Source organism: Crotalus tigris, unplaced genomic scaffold (assembly GCF_016545835.1).
Source record: "Crotalus tigris isolate CLP2741 ecotype Arizona unplaced genomic scaffold, ASM1654583v1 scf7180000017999.2816498, whole genome shotgun sequence".
NCBI lineage: Eukaryota > Metazoa > Chordata > Lepidosauria > Squamata > Viperidae > Crotalus > Crotalus tigris.
This window is the reverse complement of record NW_024096765.1, coordinates 130392-157906: the sequence shown is the minus strand read 5'-3', so window position 1 is coordinate 157906 and position 27515 is coordinate 130392. Positions and strand designations below refer to the sequence as shown.

Sequence of the window (27515 nt, the reverse complement as noted above, 5' to 3'; positions counted from 1 at the left end):
CAGTGCTAGGCTGCATTAACAGAGGGATAGAATCAAGATCATGTGAAGTATTAATACCACTTTACAATGCCTTAATAAGGCCACACTTCGAATACTGCATCCAGCTTTGCTCACCATGATGTAAAAAACATGTTGAGACTCTAGAAAGAGTACAGAGAAGAGCAACAAAGATGATTAGGGGACTGGAGGCCAAAACTTACAAGGAACGGTTGTTGGAATTGGGTACGTCTAGTTTAATGAAGAGAAGGACGAGGGGGGACATGATAGCAGCGTTCCAATATCTCAGGGGCTGCCACAAAGAAGAGGGAGTCAAGCTATTCTCCAAAGCACCTGAAGGTAGGAGAAGAAGCAACGGATGGAAACTAATCAACAAGAGAAGCAACCTAGAACTAAGGAGAAACTTCCTGACAGTTATAACAATTAACCAGTGGAACAACTTGCCTCTAGAAGCGGTGAATGCTCCAACACTGGAAGTTTTTAAGAAGAGACTGGACAGCCATTTGTCTGAAATGGTATAAGGTTTCCTCCCTGAGCAGGGGGTTGGATTAGATGACCTCCAAGATCCCTTCCAACTATTAATAATAATAATAAAACAAAACAAAACAAAAAAACTCCAGCTGCCTCGTGAAAAAGCATCTTTGGGCCAACCAGAAACAGCGCTAACCCTCTCCCCCCACCCAACCAGGAGTTCACCTCCCAATGACCCTGACCTAATGTAACCACCCCATCACAACACCCGTCACAAGACTCACTGATGACTCACACCTGACCCGTCACAAGACCCTCACTCGATACACCTACACCTGAAGCCCTTATAAACAGAAGAGCACTATCAGTGACATCCCCCTCTAAACTCCATTGAAAATGTTACCTAGCCTGGTAATGAAATATTCAGAAATCAACCCACAAGCTTGGAGAATGAACCTTCACCCTCCGTCTTTTAGTAATGTCTATGTTCTATTGTGACGCCTCCAGAAGTCATGGGTGCTCCATCACTGGAGGTTTTTAAGAAGAGATTGGACAAGCATTTGTCTGAAATGGTATAGAGTCTCCTGCTTGAGCAGGGGGTTGAGCTAGGAGACCTCTTAAGGTCCCTTCCAACTCTGTTATTCTGTTATTTCTACTGATGGAAATTTGGCTGCTTGAGTTCCTGATCTCTATGCATAAAATCTTGCCATGTAACAGCCAATTCCTGACATTCTTTTTCATCAGTGCTAATATAGAAATGAACCATATTTTAATGTTTGGGGGGTTGTACAAAATATTTAGAGAGCCATGATGTAAATTGAGTAGGGCTGTGTCATGTATACGAGCCCAGTGGAGCCACGTCTGTTTTTTGGGGGTGTTTCTTCCTGGTTCTATCTGAAGGGTAATTTAATTTACAAATTGTTGCTGAGATGAAAAGGCATTTTAAATAAATAGCTGTTTTAGCTTTGAAGCTACAGTTTCATGTGTTTCTTGCTTTCCCAATAATGGGAATCCATAGAATTCATGGTCAAAGATATGTTACAGTTTTGGTAATGTTGATTACCATTTTAGCAGATTCAAGAAAAGCTGTTTTGAATGGGGATTGGCAAATGATTGATGTATTCATTTGAGCAGAGGTTAATATACACATCTTTCTATTGTTTTCAGCTGAGCCATCCTGAGCAGCAATTGTTCCATTACTGGAGGTTGTTAAGAAGAGATTGGATACCGCCATTTGTCTGAAATTGCATATAGGGTATACTGCTTGAGCAGGGGGTTGGACTAGAAGACCTCTAAGGTCCCTTCCAATTGCATTATTCAATATTTGGCACAAGACTGAATTGTTTTGCTCTGTTCTCTCCAAAATGAACCTTGTATATTGGGATGAAGGCACTTTGGCCCATAAAGGGACAAGAGTGTTAGAAAATAACTTTCTCCAAACTTTTCCTGCCTTTTTGAGAAGAAGAGAATCGGGGACAAATCTACAATAAAATCCTTCTCAAATAGAGGAGGTTGGCTTGTTTTAGCATGCAAGAAAATTATGTCTTCCATCCTTCCGGGGTAGGTAAAATGAGGACCCAGATTGTTGGGGACAATGTATATATATATATATATATATATATATATATATATATATATATATATATACATACATACATACATACATACATACATACATACATACACATATACATTGCTTACTGGTGTACACCGCTTAGAGAGTGCTTGCACTTAAAGCGGTATATAAGTCTCATAAATAAATAAATAAATAAATGTCATGTAATTTCCTATCTGCACAGTGCAGTAATAAAGATAAGGTGAGAACAAAACTCAACTTAAATATGAAAGTAATGGCTGGATTAATAGATATTTCTTTTCCTAAGAAATACTGGAAGAAAAGATATTTTAGACTCCGGTAGCCAAATTTAGAAAGAGTCTGAGAAAACATGTGCCATGTGTTAGTCTGAAAAGATGTTACCGGAGTCCTTCTGATTTTTGAAATCAGAATGTGTATTTAACATATTGTAGCCTGGTGATGTATTTAGGATAGGCATATGGACTTTTTCAGCCTGCAATTCTGTTGTTAAGCTAAAATTCCCAGCATTTTCATCATCAAACATGCTGACTTTGCCTACTGGGAGATCTTTGAGAGTCAAGAATCAAAGAGAAGAATCCTGGGACACAATTCATAGGACTGAAAAGTTTTGAAAAAAGTCTACTACCTGGATTTGACCCTGATTAACTGAGATAAAGTCTGGAGAGCAGAATGGAGTAGGATAGAATATAGAATAGAATATAGAACAGAACAGAGGATAGGATAGGATAGGATAGAAAAGAATATAGAATAGAATAGAATAGAATAGAATAGAATAGAATAGAATAGAATAGAATAGAAAATATAGGACAGGACAGAATATAGGATAGGGTAGGATAGAACAAAACAGAACAGAACAGTATATAGGATAGAATAGAGGATAGGATAGAATATGGAATAGAATATAGAATAGAATAGAAAATAGAATAGAGTAGAATAGAATATAGAATAAAATAGAAAATAGAATAGAGTAGAATAGAATATAGAATAAAATAGAAAATAGAATAGAAAGAATAGAATAGAATAGAATAGAATAGAATAGAATTAGATAGGACAGGACAGAATGGATAGGATAGGATAGGATAGGATAGGATAGGATAGAATAGAATAGAATAGTATATAGGATAGAAGAGGACTGAATAGAATAGAGAATAGAATAGTATATAGGATAGGATAGGACATGATAGAATATAGGATAGAACATAATATAGAGTAGAAGGTAGGATAGGATAGAATAAAACAGGGGTGTCAAATTCGCAATGTCACGTGAGGTGTCATGATGTATTGCGACTTTTTTGCCATTGCCAGCAATGGGGTAGGCATGGTATTTGACACCCTCGGAATAGAGTGAGGATAGGATAAGATAGAGGATAGGACAGAGGATAGAGGATAAGATAGGCTAGGATAGGATATAGAATAGGATAGGATAGACTATTAGCCAAATGTGATTGGATACACAAGGAATCTGTCTATTCTCTCAGTGTGCATACTTATGCAAAGTAATATAAACATAAGACACCAAAAGGAGAAGGTAATAGAAAAGATGAGAAGCATAATAGTAATACAGCCAGACCACATGGGTAAATATCCTTAGACATAAGACATCCAGTGATCATGGGCTTAATGGAATTAGGAGGAAACTTTTCACAGTAGTAACCTTGACCATTTTATACAGGATGAATAATGATAACTTCATTCCTAAGACTCCAGTGGAAATGCAGAAGCGTTTGTTCCCTGTCATTTCCAAGAGGAAAAGACACAAATAAACAGTGACTGGCATTCACTGCTACTCCCAAATTAAAGCGATGATAATGATGATGATGATGATGATGATGTTACCCAGTTGTGTCTGACTCTTGGCGATTCTGTGGCCTAAGGTCTCTCCACATCTTTTGATCTTGCACTACTTCTTCCAATTTTTCTGGCTGGTGTCACCTTTGAGGATTGTCCAGCAGCTACCATGTTCTTTGGTGGCCTGATTTCCTTTGCCCAGCATAATTGCTTTCACCAGTGAATTGACATGGCCAAAATAAGTGAGATGCAGTTTTGTGATTTTGCCTTCTGTGTGGTGTTATGCACTCCAGTACTTGCTTGTTGGTCACCTTTGCTGTCCAGGGAAGTCTTCTCCAGCACCCCAACTCAAACGGAGTCCATTCTCACCCCGTCCTGCTTTTTTTTTGAAGGTCCAAATTAAATTAAACAAATTAATAATAGAACAAAATAAATTCAACAGTAATAAATGAAACAAATTAAAGTGGGCAGGGTGCTTATCTGGCTGACATACAGTTGGGATGGTATTGAAAAGTGATGGACTGACCGCTGCTGAGGGAGAAAATGCATTTCAACTTTCACCCGGCCAGTCTTAAAAAAAGTCTCTGGAATGTTTTATCCAAACAAGATAAGATGCTCAGGTTATTTGCTATAATGGGGTCTGGGTGGTCAAGAGTTCATCCAAGTTCAGGGTTTTTTCTTTATTGCAAGAGAAATGTATTTATTTGTTTGTTGTTATGCCTTTATCTCGGCCTTTCATTCAGGAATTCAAGGCAGTTAGTTTAATAATAATAATAATAATAATAATAATAATAATAATAATAATAATAATAATAATAATAATACAAGCACCTGCAACATAACACCCCAGACTTAACAATTGTCGATAAGAAAGACAAAAAAGTCTGGATAGTGGACGTGGCAGTGCCTGGAGATAGCAGAATAGAAGAGAAAGAACTGGAGAAGATAACAAAATACAAAGAACTACAAATAGAAATAGAAAGACTGTGGCAAAAGCAAGCAAGGGTAGTACCAATAGTAATAGGCTCCTTGGGTGCAATCCCAAAACAATTGGAGCACCACTTGAACACCATTGGCATTGACAAATTCGCTATTAGTCAATTGCAAAAGGCGGCCTTGTTAGGAACTGCTTCCATCCTGCGACAATATCTGTAATACCATCAAACATCCACATCTGCCTATCCCAGGTCCTGGGTAAGGACTCGATAGGTAGACAAAATGCCAAATCCAGTCAGAACATCTGGCTGACTGTGCGATGATCCATAATAGTTGGAAGGGACCTTGGAGGTCATCTAGTCCAACCCCCTGCTCAGGGAGGAAACCCTATGCCTATCCCATTTCAGACAAATGGTTGTCCAGTCTCTTCTTTAAAAACTTCCAGTGTTGGAGCATTCACCACTTCTGGAGGCAGGTTGTTCCATTGGTTAATTGATCTAACTGTCAGGAAGTTTCTCCTTAGTTCTAGGTTGTTTCTCTCCTTGATTAGTTTCCATCCGTTGCTTCTTGTCCTGCCTTCGGGTGCTTTGGAGAATAGCTTGACTCCCTCTTTGTGGCAACCCCTGAGATATTGGAACACTGCTATCATGTCCCCCCTGGTCCTTCTCGTCATTAAACTAGACATACCTAATTCCAGCAACTGTTCCTTATATGTTTTAGCCTCCAGACCTCTAATCATCCTTGTTGCTCTTCTCTGTAAGGATGACTAGAATAGAATAGAGATGGAAGGGATCTTGGAGGTCTTCTCGTCCACCCCCTGCTTTAGCAAGAGATCCCATACCATTTCAAAACAAGTGGCTGTCCAGTCTCTTCTTAAAAACCTCTAGTGATGAAGTGCCCACAGCTTCTGAAGGCAAACTGTCCCACTGGTTATTCCCATCCGTTGCTTCTTGTCCTGCCCCTGTAGTTCCCTATAACTCTCCCTGCAAGGTAGGATGGGCTGAGAGAGAATGAATGGCCCAAAGGCTCCTATAGACAGATGATGGGATTATGTTTGCAGGATCCGCCTTCCCTGGATAAACTTAACCGTGGTTTATTCAACTCAGTTTCCCAAGATCTCATAACACAGTGAACCATAAACGAAGCACATAAATTCTGTGCTGTATGATTGGCTAGCTTAGTAGATCACTTTAAGTGCTACTTTGTCATCCCTGGTTTCCAAGCTGCAGTTAAGCTATAAACAATCGGAACACATGAAGTTTTAATATAATGAATGGTTCCAAATGCACTTTGCAACTGTATACTGAACTCAATGGGACTTAAAGGTGAAGGTCTGAACTAGAAGCGAGGAGGTCCAGGTTCAAATCCAGCCACAGCAACCTTAGAGGATTGTCGCTGTGGGGAAAAATTGGAGGAGGGAACCAATACGTTGAGGAAAGACAGGACAGAAATTTAATACACGAGATAAGAAAGTCACCTTCTTTAGGCTCAAATATTCCATTTAATTCTCTAGGATTTTTGCCTGTTCCTTAGAAGGTAAAAACTGTGCTGAGAGAAAATATTAGCCTTGGTGGCTTAAGCAACCCAGCAACATACTATAACTATTCTAATGGTTGGTATTCCCACCGGTGACTAAATGATAATGATGATGACGATGACTTTATTCATTCAGTCAGGACTGACTCTTGGAGACTTTACGGGCCAGGTCTTTCCACCTACCTCTTCTGATCATGCACTACTTCTTTAAGTTGTTCTGTGCTCTGTTTGGTGTCAGCTTTGAAGGCGTCCATCAACCGTGTTCTTTGGTGGCCTGGTTTCCTTTTACCACTAACTCTTCCAAGCAGAATGGATTTCTCCAGTGAATTCCCCCCCCCCCCACACACACAACATGACCAAAATAATTGAGACACAGTTTTGTGATTTTGCCTTCCAGTGACCTCTCTGGTGTTATGCGCTCCAGTACTTGCTTGTAAGTCACCTTTGCTGTCCCAGGAATATGCAGGAAAGAGCCTTCAATTGTGATCAGAGAAGATACCAGCCTTGGTGGCTTAAGCAACCCAACATCAATCAAAACAGTAGAGTGGAGTAGAGTAGAGTAGAGTAGAGTAGAGTAGAGCAGAGTAGAGTAGAATACTGGAAGGGACCTTGGAGGTCTTCTAGTCCAACCCCCTGCTCAAGCAGGAGAACCTATACCATTTCAGACAAGTGACTGTCCAGTCTTTTCTTAAAAACCTCCAGTGATGGAGCAGCTATGATTTCTGGAGGCAAGCTGTTCCATTGGTTAATTGTCCTCATTGTCAGGAAGTTTCTCCTTAATTCCAGGTTGCTTCTCTCTTTGATCAGTTTCCAATCATTGTTTCTCGTCCTTCCCTCTGGTGCTTTGGAGAATAATATGACCCCCTCTTCTAACCTAATCATCTGTATTCTCACCGGTGACCAAGACAGTGAATCAAACTTTATCATGGATCGAATCCAATATTTTTTATGTATTTTGTGGACTTTTACCTGTTGCATGAATGTAGCCCCAATATATCTCCTTATAAAAGATCTTTTGCAATTTCCATAGAGTTGGAAGAGACATTAGAAGCTAGCTTTGCTCAGTAAAGATCTACTGTAACTAGAATATCTCACAGACTCTAGCTGAAACCTCCTGGCCCCATCTACTCAATGCAATGGATGGAAACTAATCAAGGAGAGAAGCAACCCAGGATTAAGGAGAAACTTCCTAACAGTGTGAACAATTAACCAGTGGAACAACCTGCCTCCAGAAGTTGTGGCTGCTCCATCCCTGGAGGTTTTTAAGAAGAGATTTGTCTGGAATGGCATAGTGTTTCCTGCTTCAGCAGGGGATTGGACTAGAAGACCTCCAAGGCCCCTTCCAACAATTAGAGCAATTGATCAGCGAAACAGCTTGCCTTCAAAAATTGGGGGTGCTTTATCAGGCAGCATTAACAGAGGGATAGAATCAAGATCACATGAAATATTAATACTACTTTACAATGCCTTGGTAAGGTCACACTTGGAATACTGCATCCAGTTTTGGTTACCACAATGTAAAAAAGATGTTGAGACTCTAGAAAGAGTACAGAGAAGAGCAACAAAGATGATCAGGGGACTGGAGGCTGAAAAATACAAGGAACGGTTGCTGGAATTGGGTATGTCTAGTTTAATGAAGAGAAGGACAAGGGGGGGACATGATAGCAGTGTTCCAGTATCTCAGGGGCTGCCACAAAGAAGAGGGAGTCAAGCTATTCTCCAAAGCGCCTGAAGGCAGGACAAGAAGCAACGGAGGGAAACTGATCAAGGAGAGAAGCAACCTAGAACTAAGGAGAAACTTCCTGACAGTTAGAACAATTAACCAGTGGAACAACCTGCCTCCAGAAGCGGTGAATGCTCCAACACTGGAAGCTTTTAAGAAGAGAATGGACAGCCATTTGTCCGAAATGGTATGGCGTTTCCTGCCTGAGCAGGGGGTTGGACTAGATGTCCTCCAGGATCCCTTCAAACTTTATTATTATCACTATTACTACTGCTGCTACTAGAGGCTTTTTAGAAGAGACTGGACGGACATTTATCTGGAATGGCATAGGGTCTCCCATTTGAGCAGCGAGTTGGACTCTAGTCTAGAAGACCTCCAAGGTCCTTTCTGTTACTCATCAAGGAGAGCTAACTAGAATTGAGGAGAAATTTCAGTAAGAACACTTAATCAGTGGAACGGCTTGCACTCCAGAATTTCTGGGTGCTCCAACACTGGAGGTTTTTAAGAAGAGACTGGACTGCCATTTGTCTGAAATGGTGTAGGATCAAAGGGGGGGGGTTGGACTAGAAGACCCTCAAGATCCCTTCTAACTCTGTTATTCTGTATTCTATAACAGAGGTCCCCAACCTTTTGGGAACCAGAGACCAGTTCTTTGGAGAGTGGATTTTCCGTGGACCGGAGGGGACGTGGTTTTGTGTGCTGCCTGCATCTTACAGATGGGGCTTTGTTTGTTTGTGCGGACCAGTTGCTGGCATGCCACGGACCAGTACCTGTCCACGGACGGGGACCCCTGACATAGCCCATCAATCATGGTTAATAAACCACTACTTAGCCAAATGTCTGAATCAGATCTGTCTCTTCTGTGATTTCTCCTCCCAACTCTGGAGCATACAAAGCCTTCCACCAAGATGGCTAGTTAGATCATCACCCTGTTTCACACTACCCCATAATGCTTTGCACCACCCAACCTGTTGTTGCCATTTGCACAACCCTCAAAATAGGCAATCAGTTCATTGATGAATAATCATCAGAACCAGAACAGAGTTGGAAGGGCTCTTGGAGGTCTTCTAGTGCAGGAGTCCTCAACCTTGGCAACTGTTAAGACTTGTGGACTTCTACTCCCAGATTTCCTCAGCCAGCTTAGAAAAAAGTCAATGGTGTAGGCCAGGGGTCTTCAAATTTCTGGGAGTTGAAATCCACAAGTCATAAAAGCACCAAGTTTGAAGATCCCTGTTATAGGGTTTCCTGCTTGAGCAGGGGGTTGGACTAGAAGACCTCCAAGGTCCCTTCCAGCTGTTATTCTGGTGTTTATCTTCCTTGCAGGAGGGCTTGGAGGCAATTTCTTGTTATTGTAAATAAAGCACTGAGTTGGGTCAAATAAATTCTGGGAATTGAAGTCCACAAGTCATAAAAGGGTCAAATTTGAAGACCCCTGGCCTACACCACTGACTTTCTTCTAAGCTGGCTGAGGAATTCTGGGAGTTGAAGTCCACAAGTCTTACAATTGTTGAGGCCTCCCAGCAGGCTGGATTACCCCAAGCCGAGTTGCCCCGAGCCATTCCGCCCTTCTACTCCGGCACCTCGTCGGAGTCGCCCCGAGCGCTGTATTCGAACGCTGGGCAGCCGGGCCGGAGGGAGGGCCGGAGGGCGGGCGAGATTTAGGAGGGCTTCGCTGCCCAGGTGAAGTTTCTCCTCCCAGCTTCCAGGACAGACAGAGCGGCGCCCTCCGGACACCCCCTGCTTAATGCAGACCCCCTCCCCACTCATTCCTCCTTTGATTTGCGGCCTTGCGTCCGGCTCGAGACGCGCGGCCTTTTGGTGGGGAGGGGGTGGGCGAGAGAGGAGGGGGAAGGTCGCGGGTTTTCCCGGGAAAAGAAGCCAGGGTCTGCCCGGGTTTGGAAGGAGAAGGGAGGGAGGGGAGGAAGCAAGCAAGCAAAGCGCAACCAGACACAGCTGGGCTCCTGCGGTGAAGGGAGAAGGAGCCCCGATGCAGGCAGTCCTCGACTAACGGCCATGAACGTCGCTGAGCAGGAGAGTTGTTAAGGGCGTTTTGCCCCAGTCGAGCAGCTTTCTTGCCATTCGGTTGTTAAGAGGTTGCAGGGGTTCGTGATATGGTCATTAAGGGGTTGCAGGGGTGCGTGATATGGTCGTTAAGAGAATCTGGCTTCTCCCCCCCCCACTGAGTTTGCTGGTGGGAAGGCCGCAAAAGGGGATAACGTGAGCCCCAGACATGTTGGGACCATCATAAATACATGCCAGTTGCCAAGCACCCAAATTTGCCAGGTCATAAAATAGGGCAAAACTCCTGTAACTCCTGTATCAGTGGAAATGCTAGGCTCCTAAGTCAAGGACTACCTGTATAACCCTTCAAATATGGAGATATATATATATATATATATATATATATATATATATATAATATATATATATATATATATATATATATATATATATATATATATATATATATAATAATAATCTGATCATGTTCTGTAGGGGGAAAGTTCATTTATTACATTTTAGTGCCTTCCCCAAATTACTAAGGTGACCAACTTTTTTACAATGAGAAGGAGGACACAAATAAATTGAAGAAAAAAAAGTGAGTCTAATGCGTGTGTGTGTGTGTGTGTGTGTGTGTGTGTGCTGTGTCATGTTTCGGTAAGAAGTAAACAAAGCCACTTGCGTGCGGCGCACTCTCTCAAAACAATTCTGTTTGGAGTGCATGCGTCTCATAATCCCGTCTCGCCGCACTGTACCAAGCCTTGACGAATCGTCATGTCAAATACAAATACGTCACATCACACGCAACGGATCGGATCAGCATCGATCGTATACGGAGATTTACAGATTAGACTTCAAATATCGAAAAGAAGGACATGTAGGAGGAGATCTTTCGAGAGAGGACAGAACTTACAAAAGGAGGACTGTCCTCCCTAAAGGAGGATGGTTGGTCACCTTATAAATTACAATATACCGCTCTGTTAACCTCACAACAAGCTTGGATGGTAAGCTGTGGTGGATAAACCTGGCTTCCCCTAATAGGTTACAATATACAGCTCTGTTAACCTCACAACAAGCTTGGATGGTAAGCTGTGCTGGACAAACCTGGCTCCTGGTTGATCTCTAGAGGGACTTGAGCTATAGTTTCCTTGATCCTGGCTTGCAAAAATATATATACATATAATTGACTGGTTTCTCAGAAAGCATTAAATTATACCTATTTCAACTGAATAGGAGATATATAGAGTCCAACTCCTAGAATCCCCCAGCCAGATACTTGGGGCATTCTGGAAGTTGAAGTCCATGCATTTTAAAGTTGACAAGTTTGCATATCACTGGGCTACTGTAGGTCCTTGTGATCCTCTTTCAATCACTCTTATGATATACTGAGCAACACATTTTTAAAAGAGCCAATGGAGTACAATGGGAAGGCATTGGATTGATACCACAAAGACCATGCTCCATTCCACTGTCTGCCACAGAAGATCACTGAATGACCCCAGGCCAGTCCCACCTCACAAGTTTGTTGTTGAAATAGAAAAAAGAAACACTGTATTCACTCAAAAAAAAATTGAGCAGGATCTAAAGAAATAAACACAGTACAGTATAAGGCAAATTTTGCCATTCCACATGTTAGCTAAACTCAGTTTATGTGACATAGCGCATCAACTGTGGTTAAACAAACCACTACTTATGGCAGTGGTTCTCAACCTGTGGGTCGGGACCTCATTTGGGGTCGAACGACCATTTCACGGGGGTCGCCAAACAACGCAGTCCGCCATTTTTTCCCCCTTTTCCTTAGCTGTGCTACTCCCTTTTATTCTATTGGCTTTTGAAAGCCAATCGAATAGACTCTCTTGAATAGAGTCTAATTCTATTGGCTTTCAAAAGCCAATAGGAATTGCCCAGGCTGTCTCTACCCTGCTGACCCTGCCAAAAGTCCCATTCTGCAAATGGTGCTGCACCAGTTGAGAGTCTTCAACTTACGACCGGTTGAGTAGTCCTCGACTTACGACCGTTTGGGGGTCGCGGCATTAAAAAGGTTGAGAACCACTGACTTAGGGAAATGTCTGAATCAGATCTATCTCTCCTGGGCTTTCTCCTCCCAATTCTGGAGTGTACAACGCCTTCCACCAAGATGGTTAGTTAGATCATTGCCCTGTTTCATCCTACCCCATAATGCTTCGCACCACCCAACCTGTTGCTGCCATTTTCACAACCCCCCAAATGGGCAATCAGTTCATTGATGAATAATCATCAGAATCAGAGATGGAAGGGACCTTGGAGGTCTTCTAGTCCAGCCCCCTGTTCATGCAGGAGACTCTACTATACCATTTCAGACAAATGGCCATCCAGTGTTTTCTTAAAAACCTCAAGTGATGGAGCGCCCACGATTTCTGAAGGCAAGCTGTTCCACTGGTTAATTGTCCTCACTGTCAGGAAGTTTCTCCTTAGTTCTGAGTTGCTTTTCTCCTTGATTAGTTTCCATCCCTTGCTTCTTGTCCTGCCTTCTGGTGCTTTAGAAAATAAATTGACCCCTCCTTTTTGTGGCAACCTCTTAAATACTGGAATCATGTCCCCCCCCCTTCTTTTCTCTAAATAAATAAATCTGATGGAATGATTGCTTGAATGCTGAGCGTATACAGGGAACTCATAAACTTAGGTTGACATCTAGCAAAGCATCTTTTAGTTGGGCATAGATTACCTGGCTGAGCTAAGGAAGCTAAGTGTTTTTCTTTGAAGGCAAGGCTGGGGTTGGGAGCATCCGAGGCCATTGCAGTCGGACAAATAATGAGTGGCATACTTACTATTTCTCTGTTGGTTCAGACACTGCCTCTATTTTCCCATTGCTGGCTGGGAAATTCTGGGATCAATTGTGTTCGTAAGTCGAGGACTACCTGTATAGATAAATGAGTCGATATTATTTTGCAACCCGGTATTTTCTATACATGTTTTGTAGAATTAAGTGCAAGATGGAAAGTGATCTTTGGGCAGACAGGGATACTGATACTATATAGAGATTCAAGGGTTCAGGTAATAACTATCATGTTGAGTCCTATGAAAATCTGAATTCTGAATTCTGAAGTCCAGCCATCACAAAGGGCCCTAGAGCAGTTTTTCTCAACCCTGATGTGTGGACTTCAATTCCCAGAATTCCCCAGCCAACTTCCCCTGGAAGTGGAAGTCCAGACACCCTAAAGCAGTGGTTCTCAACCTTTTTAATGCCGCGATCCCCAACCGGTCGTAAGTTGAGGACTACTCAACCGGTCGTAAGTCGAGGACTACTCAACTGGTGCAGCACCATTTGCAGAATGGGACTTTTGGCGGGCTCAGCAGGGCAGAGACAGCCTGGACAATTCCTATTGGCTTTTGAAAGCCAATAGAATTAGACTCTATTCAAGAGAGTCTATTCTATTGGCTTTCAAAAGCCAATAGAATAAAAGGGAGTAGCACAGCTAAGGAAAAAGGGAAAAAAATGGCGGACTGCATTGTTTGGCGACCCCCGTGAAATGGTCGTTCGACCCCAAATGGGGTCCCGACCCACAGGTTGAGAATCGCTCCCCTAAAGTGACTAAGGTCGAGAAACACTTCCCTACAGGAAGAGCAAAACCTTCTCTTCTTTCCACAAAGAAAGTTTTTTTTTTTCCTTTTCATTGCTCCCCCTCCTCTCTTTATAGCAGACCCCATCACTTTGTCTTCTGCATCCTCCAGAAGGTTCCCACAGCAGAAAGTGATGCCCAGTGAGTGGGATGGTGGGAAGCCCCAAAGCCCATTTCTTACCAGTTCGGCCTCTCTGTGCTCAGCCCGGTTTTACACCACAAGGAGCCAGGTGAGCACCTCCAGACGCCTCACCTGATCACCTTATTGTCAAAGGTGTTCCAGAAAGCCTTGGAGAGAAGACCCAACCCAGTGAGTAGAAAATCTGTGAGGCTGCTTCCTTCCAGACCTTTTCCAGGGAGAGCACGAGGGAGAGAGGGAGGGAGGGAGGGAGAGGGAGGGGGAGAGAGAGGGAGGGAGATATTCTGATTCCAGTTTCTGTGAGCAAGGGGATGGACTTGAAGACCTCCAAGGTCCCTTCCAACTCTGTTTGCCTGTCGTTCCTCTAATAAATTGACCTCTCAGCTTGGAACCCACTTCTTAGCATGGGCTATAAAAAGCCTTGGTATTACAGGTAGTCCTCCACTTATGACCACAATAGGGAGCAGAATTTCTGTCGCTAAGCAAGACGGCTGTCAAGTGAATTTCATCCAATTGTATGAGCTTTTTCGCCAGGTTTGCCGTTGTTAATTGAATCAGGCTCCCCCCATTGACTTTGCTTGCCAGAAACCTGCTAGAAAGGTCAAAAATAGGGAATCACATGATCCCAGGATACTGCAACCATCGTAAATAGATGCCGGGTGCCTAACACTTCAATTTTTGATCCCGTGACTGTGGGGATCTGCAATGGTTATAAGTGTGAGGACCGGTCACAGGTCACTTTTTTTCAGTGCTGTTGTAATTTCGGTCACTAAACAAATGGTTGTAAGTCAAGGATTAGCTTTAGAAGCATCCACACAGAATGTACGCCATGCTGCACTCACTATTGGGAAGAAGATGGCTGTATTTGTAAGACAGATAACCTTTATGGTCATTTTTTCCTGTGGGCACAATGGTGCACATTAAAAATGAAATGTAGTTGCTTCCTCTCAAAGTAACTTGAAAAGGGGGGAGGCATTATTATTTTTTTTTTTAAAAAACACTAGGTAGGCTTGCCTGCACTACAGACACTGTCCAGGCTCACTTACTTTTCCTAGGCAAGTCCAAAGTTCAGAGTCCCTCTGATAAAATGTATATTAATTGCTTGCCTAACCCCAATGCCATTGCTTTTTTTATTTGGGGAAGGGGTTTGTCCCAGGCTCACATTGTTTCACTGGGCGTGGTATCTATTGCAAAGTTTAAAAACAATGTCCTGTAGTTTGCCTCCCAAACAGTTTTGAGCCAATGACCCACCTCCGGCATCTTGCCTTTCAAGCCTATTTGAGCCAAAATGGACCTTTTTCTCTGTGGGGGGGGGGGGAGATTTAATGGCACTCTTTGTACTTAAGATATTTTTAGCCTAACTGCAAGGCAAATCCCCTTATCTTTGATGGGATTGGCCTTGCGGCCTTGAAACTGATGTCACAGGAAGCTCTGAGGTTCAGAAATGGTGATTTCCTTAGATGCTCAGGGGTGTTCCTCTTAACCAAATACTTCACCTGGGCCATTGAATTAACCCACTTCTCTGGGTTTTAATAATCCTAATGCTTAATAAGGTCAACTGGAACCCTGAGCTCACAAAAGGGTCTGGGCTTGTGCAATCCAGCAAACCATCTCAAAGGTGCTTTTGAAAAGGTGACCCCGACTTTGTTGTTTTCCTTGGAAATATTTTGCTTCTCATTCAAGAAGGGAAGGTTTTCAAGGACAAAAAACCCCCCAAAGAAGTCCAGTTGCCTTTTAAAAAGCACTTTGGGGATAATCATGACCTGGATGAAAAAAACACAAAGCAAATCGTGAAAATTATAACAAGGCAAAATTGACCGTACCGTCTCATCTGGTAAAAGTGGATTGTGTGAACACAGTTACACTGTTGCACGAAGCCCCCCAAAGGAATGAATTTAAGGTTCAGTGTGTTGTGTGAACTCAGACAAATCAGGAAACTTGGTGAACCATAGTTTAGGTAACCCATGCTATAGAACAGTGGTTCTCAACCTGTGGGTCGGGACCCCATGTGGGGTCGAACGACCATTTCACGGGGGTCGCCAAACAATGCAGTCCGCCATTTTTTCCCCCTTTTTCCTTAGCTGTGCTACTCCCTTTTATTCTATTGGCTTTTGAAAGCCAATAGAATAGACTCTCTTGAATAGAGTCTAATTCTATTGGCTTTCAAAAGCCAATAGGAATTGTCCAGGCTGTCTCTGCCCTGCTGAACCCTCCAAAAATCCCATTCTGCAAATGGTGCTGCACCAGTTGAGTAGTCCTCGACTTATGACCAGTTGAATAGTCCTCGACTTACGACCGGTTGGGGGTCACAGCATTAAAAAGGTTGAGAACCACTGCTATAGCATGATGTATAAACTTGTCTCAGGGTAGCTAATTTAACATTTGTTTTTTTTTTTCTCCCCATTTCATTTGTTGTTGCCTGAAAAAATGCAATCCTTCCTATTCTACCAAATCCTTCAATAGCTACCATATAGTCCTTGACTCAAGGCAAATCCTTCAATAGCTACTATATAGTCCTTGACTCAAGGCAATTGGGATTGCGACTTGGTTATTATGCAAAACACACAGTCCTTAGGGGAATAGAGCTTTCTCCCTTGAAGTTGTAGCACCCATTAAGGACAGCTGGCTTTTCTTTCTGCTATGCTTCATTTAAGCACACAGTCTCCCTTATTCCCAAAGAATTCACCAGCAAAGTTGAAGAGAAAGATGTTTTATTTTTTTTAAAAAAAAAGAGTTTTATAATGGAAACCTTTCAAAAGCACGTTTCAAAACTTTTTTTTTTTTTAATTTCCAGAGCTTGATTCTTATTTTTGAAATAAATATTGTGGAATCTCTAGTGCTCAGATTGAGTTTTCATTGATGGGCATTCGGGATGAAACTGAATTAAGAAGTGATGGGTTGTATATAATTGTATATAATCATAGGATATACAAAAAGTGGGGAATGAGGGCTTTTTTTTTGAGTTTGCACAAATATGATCTGCTTCATGTCAAGATCTTTATATTATCTGGTATATACAGCTCTGGCTTCTCAGTCTGACCTCTAACCTCTCTGACATCGAACCTTTTATAATGTTGATATTTTAAATACATTTATTGGAATTGAATAAGTGGGCCTTGAAGTGTTCTAAGGAGAATGTACTGGTGAGTTATTAATGTGTCAGGGAACAAACAGGGGAAATAGTTAAAATTAAAAAAAAAAGACAACCTTAGTTATGCACAATCCACCCTTCACTTGCTTTCTAAATTTGCGAAAAACAGGCTGTGGATTATGACACAAATTACCTTACCCAAATTAGTGGTGTACTTGAATGCTGTCCAAAAATAATAAACAGCAGATAATAAAGCAGATAAAATAGCCAAGAACAACCTAGTTTTTTTAAAAAACAAAAGGCATTCAAAAAGAAAGGAAACAAAAATAGTATAAATTTTAAAAAAGACTTAAATGAGAACACCAATCAAGGAGAGAACCAGCCTAGAAGTAAGGAGAAATTTCCTGACAGAATAATTAATCAGTGGAATGACTTTGCCTTCAGAAGTTGTGGGTGCTCCATCACTGGAAGCTTTTAAGAAGGGACTGGACAGTCACTTGTCTTGAATGGTAAAGGGTCTCCTGCTTGAGCAGGGGGTTGGACTAGAAGACCTCCAAGGTCACCATCAACTCTGTTATTCTGTTATTTTGTTGAACTTCCTGGGAAAACTAAACAAAAGAAGAAAAATGTCCAGGTGTGACCATTTAGCAATTTAACCTTCTGCAGCCTTTGACGCTGTCTCTGGCCCAGCAAAGGTATGTCTTCCTCATAATACTATAGAGATGTAGATTTTACAGTATTTATGCAAATACAAGTTTTGCATTTGTACACATTTGCACCTTCACGCACTGCTGCCCTGGGCTTTTTATGATGGAAATTCATGCTGTTGTATGAGACAAACTGTCATGTTAAGCGTCTTGTGATTTCAGCTAGGGCATTAAGGATTGCCATCAATAAAGATTAAATTTTCTGCTGACATGGCTAGAATCTATCCAGGAATATGTTAGAACTCAGGGTATTTTAGTGAGAGTCCCAGAAAAATTATGTGCTTGATGTGCAAAGTTGCAAATAGGCTTGGAAAAGTTAACAAGCTATACACTTCTGCTTTTCCCTTTTAGCTGTTCTGCCCCAAACAATAATAATCATAGGCTGAGCTACTGATTTTTTTTTAAAAAAGGATGACTTTCCAATGCAAATAAACTTTCATATTTGGAAAATTAGAATAGAATAGAGCTGGAAGGGACCTTGGAGGTCTTCTAGTCCAGCTCCCTGCTCAAGTAGGAGAACCTATACCATTTTAGACAAGTGACTGTAGTAGTCTCTTCTTAAAAACCTCCAGGATTTCTGGAGGCAAGCTGTTCCACTGGTTAATTGTCCTCATTGTTAGGAACATTTTCTTTAATTCCAGGTTGCTTCTCTCTTTGATCAGTTTCCAAACCATTGTTTCTTGTCCTGGCCTCTGGTGCTTTGGAGAATAATCTTTGGTTCAGCCCCTTAAATACTGGAATACTGTTATCATGTCTATTTCTTTTCTTTAGACTAGCCAAACCCAAGTTCTGCAGCCATTCTTCATATGATTTAATCTCCTGGCCTTTGATCATCTTAGTTGCTCTTCTCTGAATTTTTTCCAAAGTCTCAACATCTTTCAAATTCAATGGAAGTTTCTTATTATGCAAAGAGTGTGTCTCTTTTGAAATCTTTCATAAAAGGAAAGGACAGGACAGGGTTCCCCCCAATGCAAAGAATTCTAATAGTTCACATCTGCCTTACCATTGCAATTACACTAAAGATGGAAAAAAGCAGTGTGAATTTTGTCATATTTTCTGTTCCATTTTTATTATTGCAAGTTGCTTAAATCAGTGATCCCCAATCTTTCTGGCTTCAGGGACCAGTGTTGTGGAAGACAATTTTTTCGCAGACCGCAGAGTGGGGGGATAGTTTCACATACAACCTAGATAGAATAGAATAACAGTTGGAAGGGACCTTGGAGGTCTTCTAGTCCAACCTCCTGCTTAGGCAGGAAACCCTATAACATTTCAGACAAATGGTTGTCCAATCTCGTCTTAAAAACTTCCAGTGTTGGAGCATTCACAACTTCTGGAGGCAGGTTGTTACACAGATTAATTGTTCTGTCAGGAAATTTGTCCTTAGTTCTAGGTTGTTTCTCTCTTTGGTTAGTTTCCATCCATTGCTTCTTGTCCTTGTTCAGGTGCTTTGGAGAATAATTTGACTCCCTCTTCTTTGTGACAGCCCCTGAGATATTGGAACACTGCTATCATGTCCCCCCTCGTCCTTCTCTTCATTAAACTAGACATACCCAATTCCAACAAATGTTCTTTATATATTTTAGTCTCCAGTCCCCTGATCATCTTTGTTGCTCTTCTCTGCACTCTTTTTAGTGCCTCAACATCTTTTTTTATCCTGCACATGCACAGATGAAGCTTCTCTCGCTTGCCTGCTGCTTGTGTGGCCCGTTCCTAACAGCCACAGACTGGTACCGGTTCACAGCCCAGAGGGTTGGGGACCCTTGGTTTACACCGAAAGAGGGAGCCGTGTCCTGTGAGAGAGACTAGATACCTGTTTTTTTCTCAGAAAGGAAAGGAAACTCTAGCCTAATCATTATTACACCACTGGCCAAGAGGGACTTGCAGTTGATGACAGGGAGATGTGGGGTCCTTGGTGTTCTCTGAGCTTGGTGGTTTTCTTGCACACGTTTCATTATCCTACCAGGGAACATCGTCAGTGATAGCCAGGGAAGTGGATGGCAAGACAGAAGCTTGCTAAATTAAATGAATTCAGGTCTTCAGGGCCAGGGGGATTCCATCTTAGTGATTATAAAACTATTCTTGGAACTCCTGGAGGACTTGTGAAGTCCCAAGGCTGTGGGACATAAATCTTCAAGACGAAGGGCCCAGGAAGGATTTCTAGAAGACCCCATTAGTTTATCGGACAACCCAATCAGTTTATCCCTCCGAGAAGACAGTTGGGTTGAGCATGAACATGCTTAAGAAATTGTCCCAAAGGTGCTTTTCTAAAAGGCAACTGGACTTTCTTGTTTTCTTTCTTTTTTTTTTTTAAAAAAAAAACATTTCACTTCTCATCCAAGAAGCTTTTTCAGTTCTGCTTCTTGGATGAAAAGCGAAAGGTTTTCAAAGAAAAACAAACAAACAAGAAAGTCCAGTTTCAAAAGTCCTTTTCGAAAAGCACCCTTGGCCTGGATGATTGAGAGTCTCCATAGATATTAAGGAAGTTTTTGCAGGATTTGAGAAGTCTCCGCAATTCATTGTGCCTGTGCCCTGCTGTAAGTTGGGCCAGCCACTCCCTTTGAGTCCTCAACAAGGTGAAACACAGGTGTTTTTGGCTTCTGCAGGTGTTCTCTCCATGGGCTGAGTTATTAAGGACTCCAGAGCATCCCGCATCTTCCGGTCTCCAATCTAGAGCAGGGCATTCTTTCTCCCTTCTAGCCACAAGAATAGAAAAAATGACAACCGGGACATACTGATATTATGACCTATTGCCCATTTGTATGTGCAAACTGATATTAGATACAAGTGTGCAGGGTTTGTGTTGTGATATCACAACAATGTTAAAAAGTGGCCATTCTTTTGTCTGCATCGGTAGAGATTGGTCATCATCCCTTTCGAACTTCCAGAGTTTCTGTAGTGTTTGCATTGAAGCATCTGCAAGAAAACCACCAAGCTCAGAGAGCATGAAGCATCCCATAGTGCAGAAATGGACAGATTGACTTTAAAGGTAAACGAGAAAGAAGACTCAGTGTATTGTAGAACATGGGATAATTTCTTTCAATGGCTAGAAAAACGAGTTAGAGAAAAAGGAATGTGATATGCAACTTGGAATATATATTAGCAAGAAGAAGACCATCGAGCGATTAATTAACATTGTTTATGATAATTAACTATTATCTATTATTGTTTGTTAAATACATGAACCCAGACATTATGCTGTTTGCTAAATATTGAGAATGTTAACCCTACCCCTAACCCAACCCGAACCCCAATCCTAACCCAAATCCCAACCCCAACCTCGACCCTACCTTATTCCTAACCCCATAAAAACTAATAAAATTTATATATATAAAAAAGCATCCCATCCTCCTCCTCCTCCACCTCCTCCTCCTCCTCCTCCCTGCAGACCCAGCTCCCTTTTAGCATTGACGATGTTACCTAGTTGGGTCATGAAACGTCTGCAAGAAAACCACTAAGCTCAGAGAGCATCAAGGGCCCCACAGTTCAAACCTGAACTACCAATAGTCTCCTTTATTGTCCACCTCTGTCTTTCTGATGTCTCTTCCCTTTCCAAATGCTGGGCTAGTGAATGTTTTGGAAATCATAGTGAATCAAGTCATGGGCCAAGGAGCTATTTTGAAGGTGGTCCTGTGAATTGTGTCACCTCACTTTCGGAAGTCTAGAAAGCAGCTCTGCTGCCAGCCATGGTTTTATGATGGCCAGCTCTACATAAATACCTTTGAAAGGCACAGATTACAGGAGTGTTTTTCAACCATGATGCTGGGGAATTCTGGGAGTTGAAGTCCATCCATCTTCAAGTTGCCAAGATTGAGAAATCTACCAAAACCCGTGCAAAAGCAGCCATTTGCAGTTTCTCTAGTAAGCAAATAGGCCCTCCTCGCAGTAACTCAATCTTCTCCACCTCATGCACTCCAGGAGTATGGCACTCCAGTGCCCATCCTCCCCACTCAGATGGTGAGGGGCCCCTAACAGCTGTTGATCTCTTAAAAAATCAAACCGGGTCCTTTCCAGGAGCTTCCCTTGGTTGGCTTTTTTTTTTTTGGGGGGGGGGGAGGCAGCAACGTACAGGTAGTCCTCATCTTACGACCACAATTCAGCCCAAAATTTCTGTGACTAAGTGAGACAGTTCTTCAGTGAATTTTGCTCCATTTTACAACCTTTCTTGCCACCATTGTTAAGTGAATCGTTACAGTTGTTAAGTCAGTAACAAGGTTATTAAGTGAATCTGGCTTCCCCATTTGACTTTTGCTTGTCAGAAGGTCACAAAAGGGATCACGTGACCTTGGGACGCTTGCAGCCGTCATGAATATAATAATAATAATAAAGTTGGAAGGGACCTTGGAGGTCATCTAGTCCAACCCCCTGCTCAGGCAGGAAACCCTATACCATTTCGGACAAATGGCTGTCCAGTCTCTTCCTAAAGACTTCCAGTGTTGGAGCTTTCACCGCTTCTGAAGGCAGGTTGTTCCACTGGTTAATTGTTCTAACTGTCAGGAAGTTTCTCCTTAGTTCTAGGTTGCTTGCTGAGTGTCTCAATATTGATCCCGTGACCGCGGGGATGCTACAACGGTCAAAAGGCTGAAAAACCGCCCTAAATCCCTTTTTTCAGTGCCGTGGTAACTTTGAATGGTCCCTAAACAAGCGGTTGTAAGCCGAGGACTACCACTACGCCAGTTGCAAGGTGGCCTTGTGGGAGCATCTGATGATCCTCAGTGAAAGGGAACCGGCTGAAGGAAGCTCACCTATCTGGGAGCATTAACCTTCTCGTGGCCAGGTGAAAAGTTAAACACTCTTAAAAATATGTCAGATAGATGTTGGAAATGTAAACATAACATAGGCACGTATTATCATATTTGGTGGACATGTGGGAAGGCAAAGGCTTATTGGAAAAATATACATATGTGGTTAGAAAAAATATTGGGCGAACAAGTGGATTTTAAACCTGAACCTTTTCTACTAGGCATTATGCCTGAAAAGACTAATAAGCAGAAATTATATTTAATTTTATACAGCACCACAGCAGCGAGAATAATTTTTGCACAATACTGGAAGAACGAAGGATTGCCATCAGAAGAAGAAATAATCAGGAAAATACTGGAATGTGCAGAGATGAACAGATTAACTACTATCCAATTTGGAATTTATTTTATTCTTGGTTAGAGAAAAGAATGAAGGATTAGGAATGGAACATGTATTAGTTTAGCAAACTCCAGACAACTTTGTTGATTGGAAAAATTAACATATGTTGATGAAAAAAATAATAATAAAAAATAAAGAAAGAAAGAAAGAAAAGTGAAACACTCATGACTCATAGAAGCTGCAGAGGCAGCACTTTGTTACTGTGTGTGTGTGTGTGTTTGTATGTGTGTGTGTGTGGAATGCAGGGGGCTCCATGGAAGGTCTGAGTAATTTTTAAGGGAGGGGGAGAGAGCCCGGCTCCTGTCTGACGGCAAAGGGCCTTGATGGCTCTGGGTTTCATTTCAAACTGCCAGGCCTCCTCTATCTCTCCACTCGCTCCCGACTCCTGCCTTCATGCCAGATCCTGGGAACTATTTGCGGAGACAAATTTATAGAGGGGGAGAGGAGAGGCCAGGAGAACAAGGGGCCCAGAGAGGTCTCCTTCAGCCAGGCTGATCTTCTAACCTCCTGAAGGGATGCTGAGCTTCCTAGTTTGGCCTTCCATCATGGGCCGAGGCAAGCATAACCACTAGGCCAGGGGTAGGCAACCTTGGCTCTTTTATGACTCGTGGACTTCAACTCCCAGAATTCCTGAGCCAGCCATGCTGAGGGGAAAGGGAGAGGTTTCCAAACTGAGCCATGCTGGCTCAGGAATTCTGGGAGTTGAAGTCCACAAGTCATAACATAGTCCTACCCCTGCCCTATACCATCCTGGTCAAATGGTTGTCCAGTTTTTTCTTGAAAACCTCCAGCAATGGAGGACCCACAACTCCAGGAGGCAAACTGTTCCCGTGATTCATCATTCTCACTGTCAGGAAAGTGAGTTGGATCTCCCTCCCCCTTTGCTTCTTGCCCTGCCCTCAGATGCTATAGACAAGACTATTAGCGGCAGGAATAAAAGAACAGAAGGTCTCACAGCTCAGGTTTATGATGGCATGGAGGCATATGCAGGAGGGGTCAAAAACATCAAGGAGAGAACTGGGATGGAGCAATAGAAACTCTGCCTCTTGTTATGCATTGTGGTGTGTGCGATGCAGATGGGCTTCTTGCGATCATGGTCTTGGCTTCTCTGACACATGGACACACCCAAGTGAATGTCTCAGCTTTAGTGCCCTGGAGTGCATTTCATGAGATGAATTGTGTTTAAGTTGCTAAAAGACTTCCATAAGAAATAATGGAGTTTATTTTTTGGTGCTGGTGGGGTGTGTGTGGGGCAACCAGAGCCAGCAGTTTCCTTAGTTTTGCAGCCCTAGGATCCCAGTGCAAAATTTGGTAGCAAAATGACCAAGTCTTGAAAGAGCTGGTTGGTTTTTCCCTCTGTGAGATGCCCCCATTTATTGCTGAAACCTATCTGGCATTGGGAAGTTAAGCCCTGATTTATTTGACCCAACTCAGTGCTTTATTCACAATAACAAGAAATTGCCCCCAAGCCCTCCTGCAAGGAAGATAAACACAGTTGGAAGGAACCTGAGGAACAGTTGGAAGGAACCTGCCTGGCTGAGGAATTCTGGGAGTTGAAGTCTAAAAGTCATAAAAGGGCCAAGGTTGAAGACCCCTGCCATATATCATTTCTGACAAATGGCTACCCAATCTTTTATTAATGTGCCGTTCTCCCAGAAAGGACAAAAATATGGTTCTCTTTTACCTGGCTGTTCAGGGTCTTGATTCTCCACTGGAAAAGCATCTTGACTTCTATGTCGGCAGTGGAATCATGTGAAGATGTCTTGGACATGGCAGCTTCTTGTGACAAAGATATCTGCAGAGTTCACAGAGTTTGGGAGAGAGAAACATTGCAGCCTTACAAAGTCCTGTGATGGTCACAATGACTATGTTAGAACATAGAACCGGGAATTATATGGTTAGGAGAGACCTCAGAGGCCTTCTAGTCCAACCTCCTCCTGCTTAAGCAAGAGACCCTATACCAGGGGTAGGCAACCTTGGCTCTTTTATGACTTGTGGACTTCATCTCCCAGAATTCCTGAGCCAGCATGGCTCAGCTTGGAAACCTCTCCCTTTTCCCTCAGCATGGCTGGCTCAGGAATTCTGGGAGTTGAAGTCCCTGAGTCATCAAAGAGCCAAAGTTGCCTACCCCTGCCCTATACCATTTCAGACAAATGGTTGTTCAATCTCTTTTTTAAAAAACTTCCAGTATTGGATCACCCAAAATTTCTGGAGGCAAGCTCTTCCATTGGTTAACTGTTTTGTCAGGAATTTTCTCCTTATTTCTAGGTTGGTTCTCTCCTTGATTTTACCAAGTGAAGCTTTCTGCCATCTTCACTAGTTGGGCTTTGCTGTAGAAGAAGCCCAGGTGAAACCACAAAATCTTTACTTAATATGTTCAGTGTTGCTCCCATTTCTCCCTAGGCCAGATGCAAAACACTTTAAAGTGGTGGTTCTCAACCTTTTTAATGCCGCGACCCCCAAACGGTCGTAAGTCAAGGACTACTCAACCGGTCATAAGTCGAGGACTACTCAACTGGTGCAGCACCGTTTGCAGAATGGGACTTTTGGCGGGCTCAGCAGGGCAGAGACAGCTTGGACAATTCCTATTGGCTTTTGAAAGCCAATAGAATTAGACTCTATTCAAGAGAGTCTATTCTATTGGCTTTCAAAAGCCAATAGAATAAAAGGGAGTAGCACAGCTAAGGAAAAGGGGAAAAAAAATGGCGGACTGCGTTGTTTGGCGACCCCCGTGAAATGGTCGTTCAACCCCAAATGGGGTCCCGACCCACAGGTTGAGAACTGCTGCTTTAAAGAAAGCTTTATTGAGTGACTCCTAAATTTGAGATATCATGCCATTTTTACCTGTTTCTGTTCAGTTGATGATGTTTATTGAATTTATTTAATTTCCACCTTTGCTAATAAAGTCAATGCAATGAACATACCTGATACATCCGCCTCCTCTATTTTCCTCACAACCACCCTGTGAGGTGGGTAGAGCTGAGAGAAAGAGACTGGCATCCAGTCACCTTTCAGGCCTAAGGCACGACTAGAACTCACCCGCTCCTGGTGATTATCACAAAGTCACCCAGATGGCTTTCATGCTTAAGGCCGGATTAGAACTCACAGTTTCCTGGCGATTGGCCTAAAGTCACCTAGTCGGCTTTCATGCCTAAGGTGGGACTAGAACTCACAGGCTCCTGGTGATTGCCCCAAAGTCACCCAATTGGCTTTCATATCAAAATGGGACTAGAATTCACAGTCTCCTGGTATTTAACCTGGTGCCTTACACCCACTACACTAAACTGGTCCTCCGGATTTGAGAACTGTATGTCTCTAATATAACCAACTGACCAACATGGCTAGTGTGGGTGTTGTTGCCTGGACAATTTTGGAGAGTGTATTTGTGCTGCTCTGGGCTATTGCCCTTTTTAATCTTAGATGATCAGTGTTCACAAGGTATAGTGGTGAAGATATTAGACTACAAGTATGGAGATCCATCTGGAACAGGCATGTCAAACTCACGATGTCACATGACGTTGTGCGACATATCACCACTTTTTCCCCATTGCCGGCAATGGGGTGGGGGCGGTTTCGATGTGACACATTGAGCCCATGGACCGGCAGTTTGACATGCCTATCTAGAAGTTCATCCCCATCCATGGCAGTTTACCCAGCTTACTTTACAAGATTTATTGTTGGGAGTGGGTGGGCAGAAATGGGAGGAACATGGACCCTCACTGAGAGTTTCCTGCATTTGTAGTTACCCTCACCCCAATATAATATATATGGCTTGGCCTGAGGTGGAGATGTATAGAGATGTATAGAAATGCATAGTGATATATAGAGAGATATGTAATGAGGGCCATCAGTGTTCTGATGATTCCTGATCTAAGCTAATAAACCTTTTCCAGTGGCTTCATTTAAATGTTAAAAAGCATGTATTGACATTAAATGATTCCTACAGAAGATAATATTTCTAGCTGGGGTTGAGTTGTGGGGTCCTTCCTCACCCTGAGTTTGGTTGTTTTCTTGCAGATGTTTCATTACCCACTAAGTAACATTATCAGTGATGTACAGGTGTAATTTGGTAATGAAATGTCTGTAGGAAAACAACCAAGCTCAGAGAGCACCAAGGACCTCCCAGTTCAGCCCTGAGCTAGAAATATTTGCTTCCATTGGAAATATTTAATTTTTATAATACTTTTTAACATTTAAATGAAGTCACTGGAAAAGATTTATAATTTAGATCAGGTAACATCAGAATACTGATAGCCCCCCCCTCCGCCCCCCCACTCACTTCTAGCACTGATGGAGTGGAGTGGAATAGAATAGAATAGAATAACAGAGTTGGAAGGGACCTTGTAGGTCATCTAGTCCAACCCCTGCCCAAGTCCCAACACCATTTCTGACAGATGGCAGTCCAGTCTTTTCCTGAAAGTCTCCAGTGATGAAGCACCAACAACAACATATGAAGGCAGTCTGTTCCATTGGTTGATTGTTCTCACTGTCAGGAAATTTCTCCTTATTTCCAGGTTAAATCTCTCCTTGATCAGTTTCCATCTGTAATTCCTTGTCTGGCCTTCAGGTGCTTTGGAAAATAGGTGGACCCCCTCCTATGATGATGTTCCCTAGATGGGACATGAAACTTCTGCAAGAAAACCACCAAGCTCAGAGAGCATCAAGGACCCCTCAATCTGAATCCTATAGCAGTGTTTCCCAAACTTGACAATTTTAAGGCATGAGGACTTCAACTCCCAGAATTCCACAGCCAGCAACACTGGCTGTGGAATTCTGGGAGCTGAAGTCCAC

At 42.6% G+C, this 27515-nt stretch overlaps 1 long non-coding RNA gene across 3 annotated transcripts in view; it reads left to right on the top strand.

Annotated features, from left to right (window-relative positions):
- Positions 1-22651, top strand: part of LOC120309340 — a 31335-nt gene extending 8684 nt beyond the window's left edge. For 2 of the 3 annotated variants that reach the window (XR_005557066.1, XR_005557064.1), the window contains one exon: positions 1636-1989. This is a non-coding gene — a long non-coding RNA (uncharacterized LOC120309340). Of the gene's footprint in view, positions 1-1635; positions 1990-22194; positions 22360-22597 lie in introns of those variants that run through there. The other variant, XR_005557065.1, reaches the window with a different exon arrangement.
- The last annotated feature ends 4864 nt before the right edge of the window (positions 22652-27515 follow it).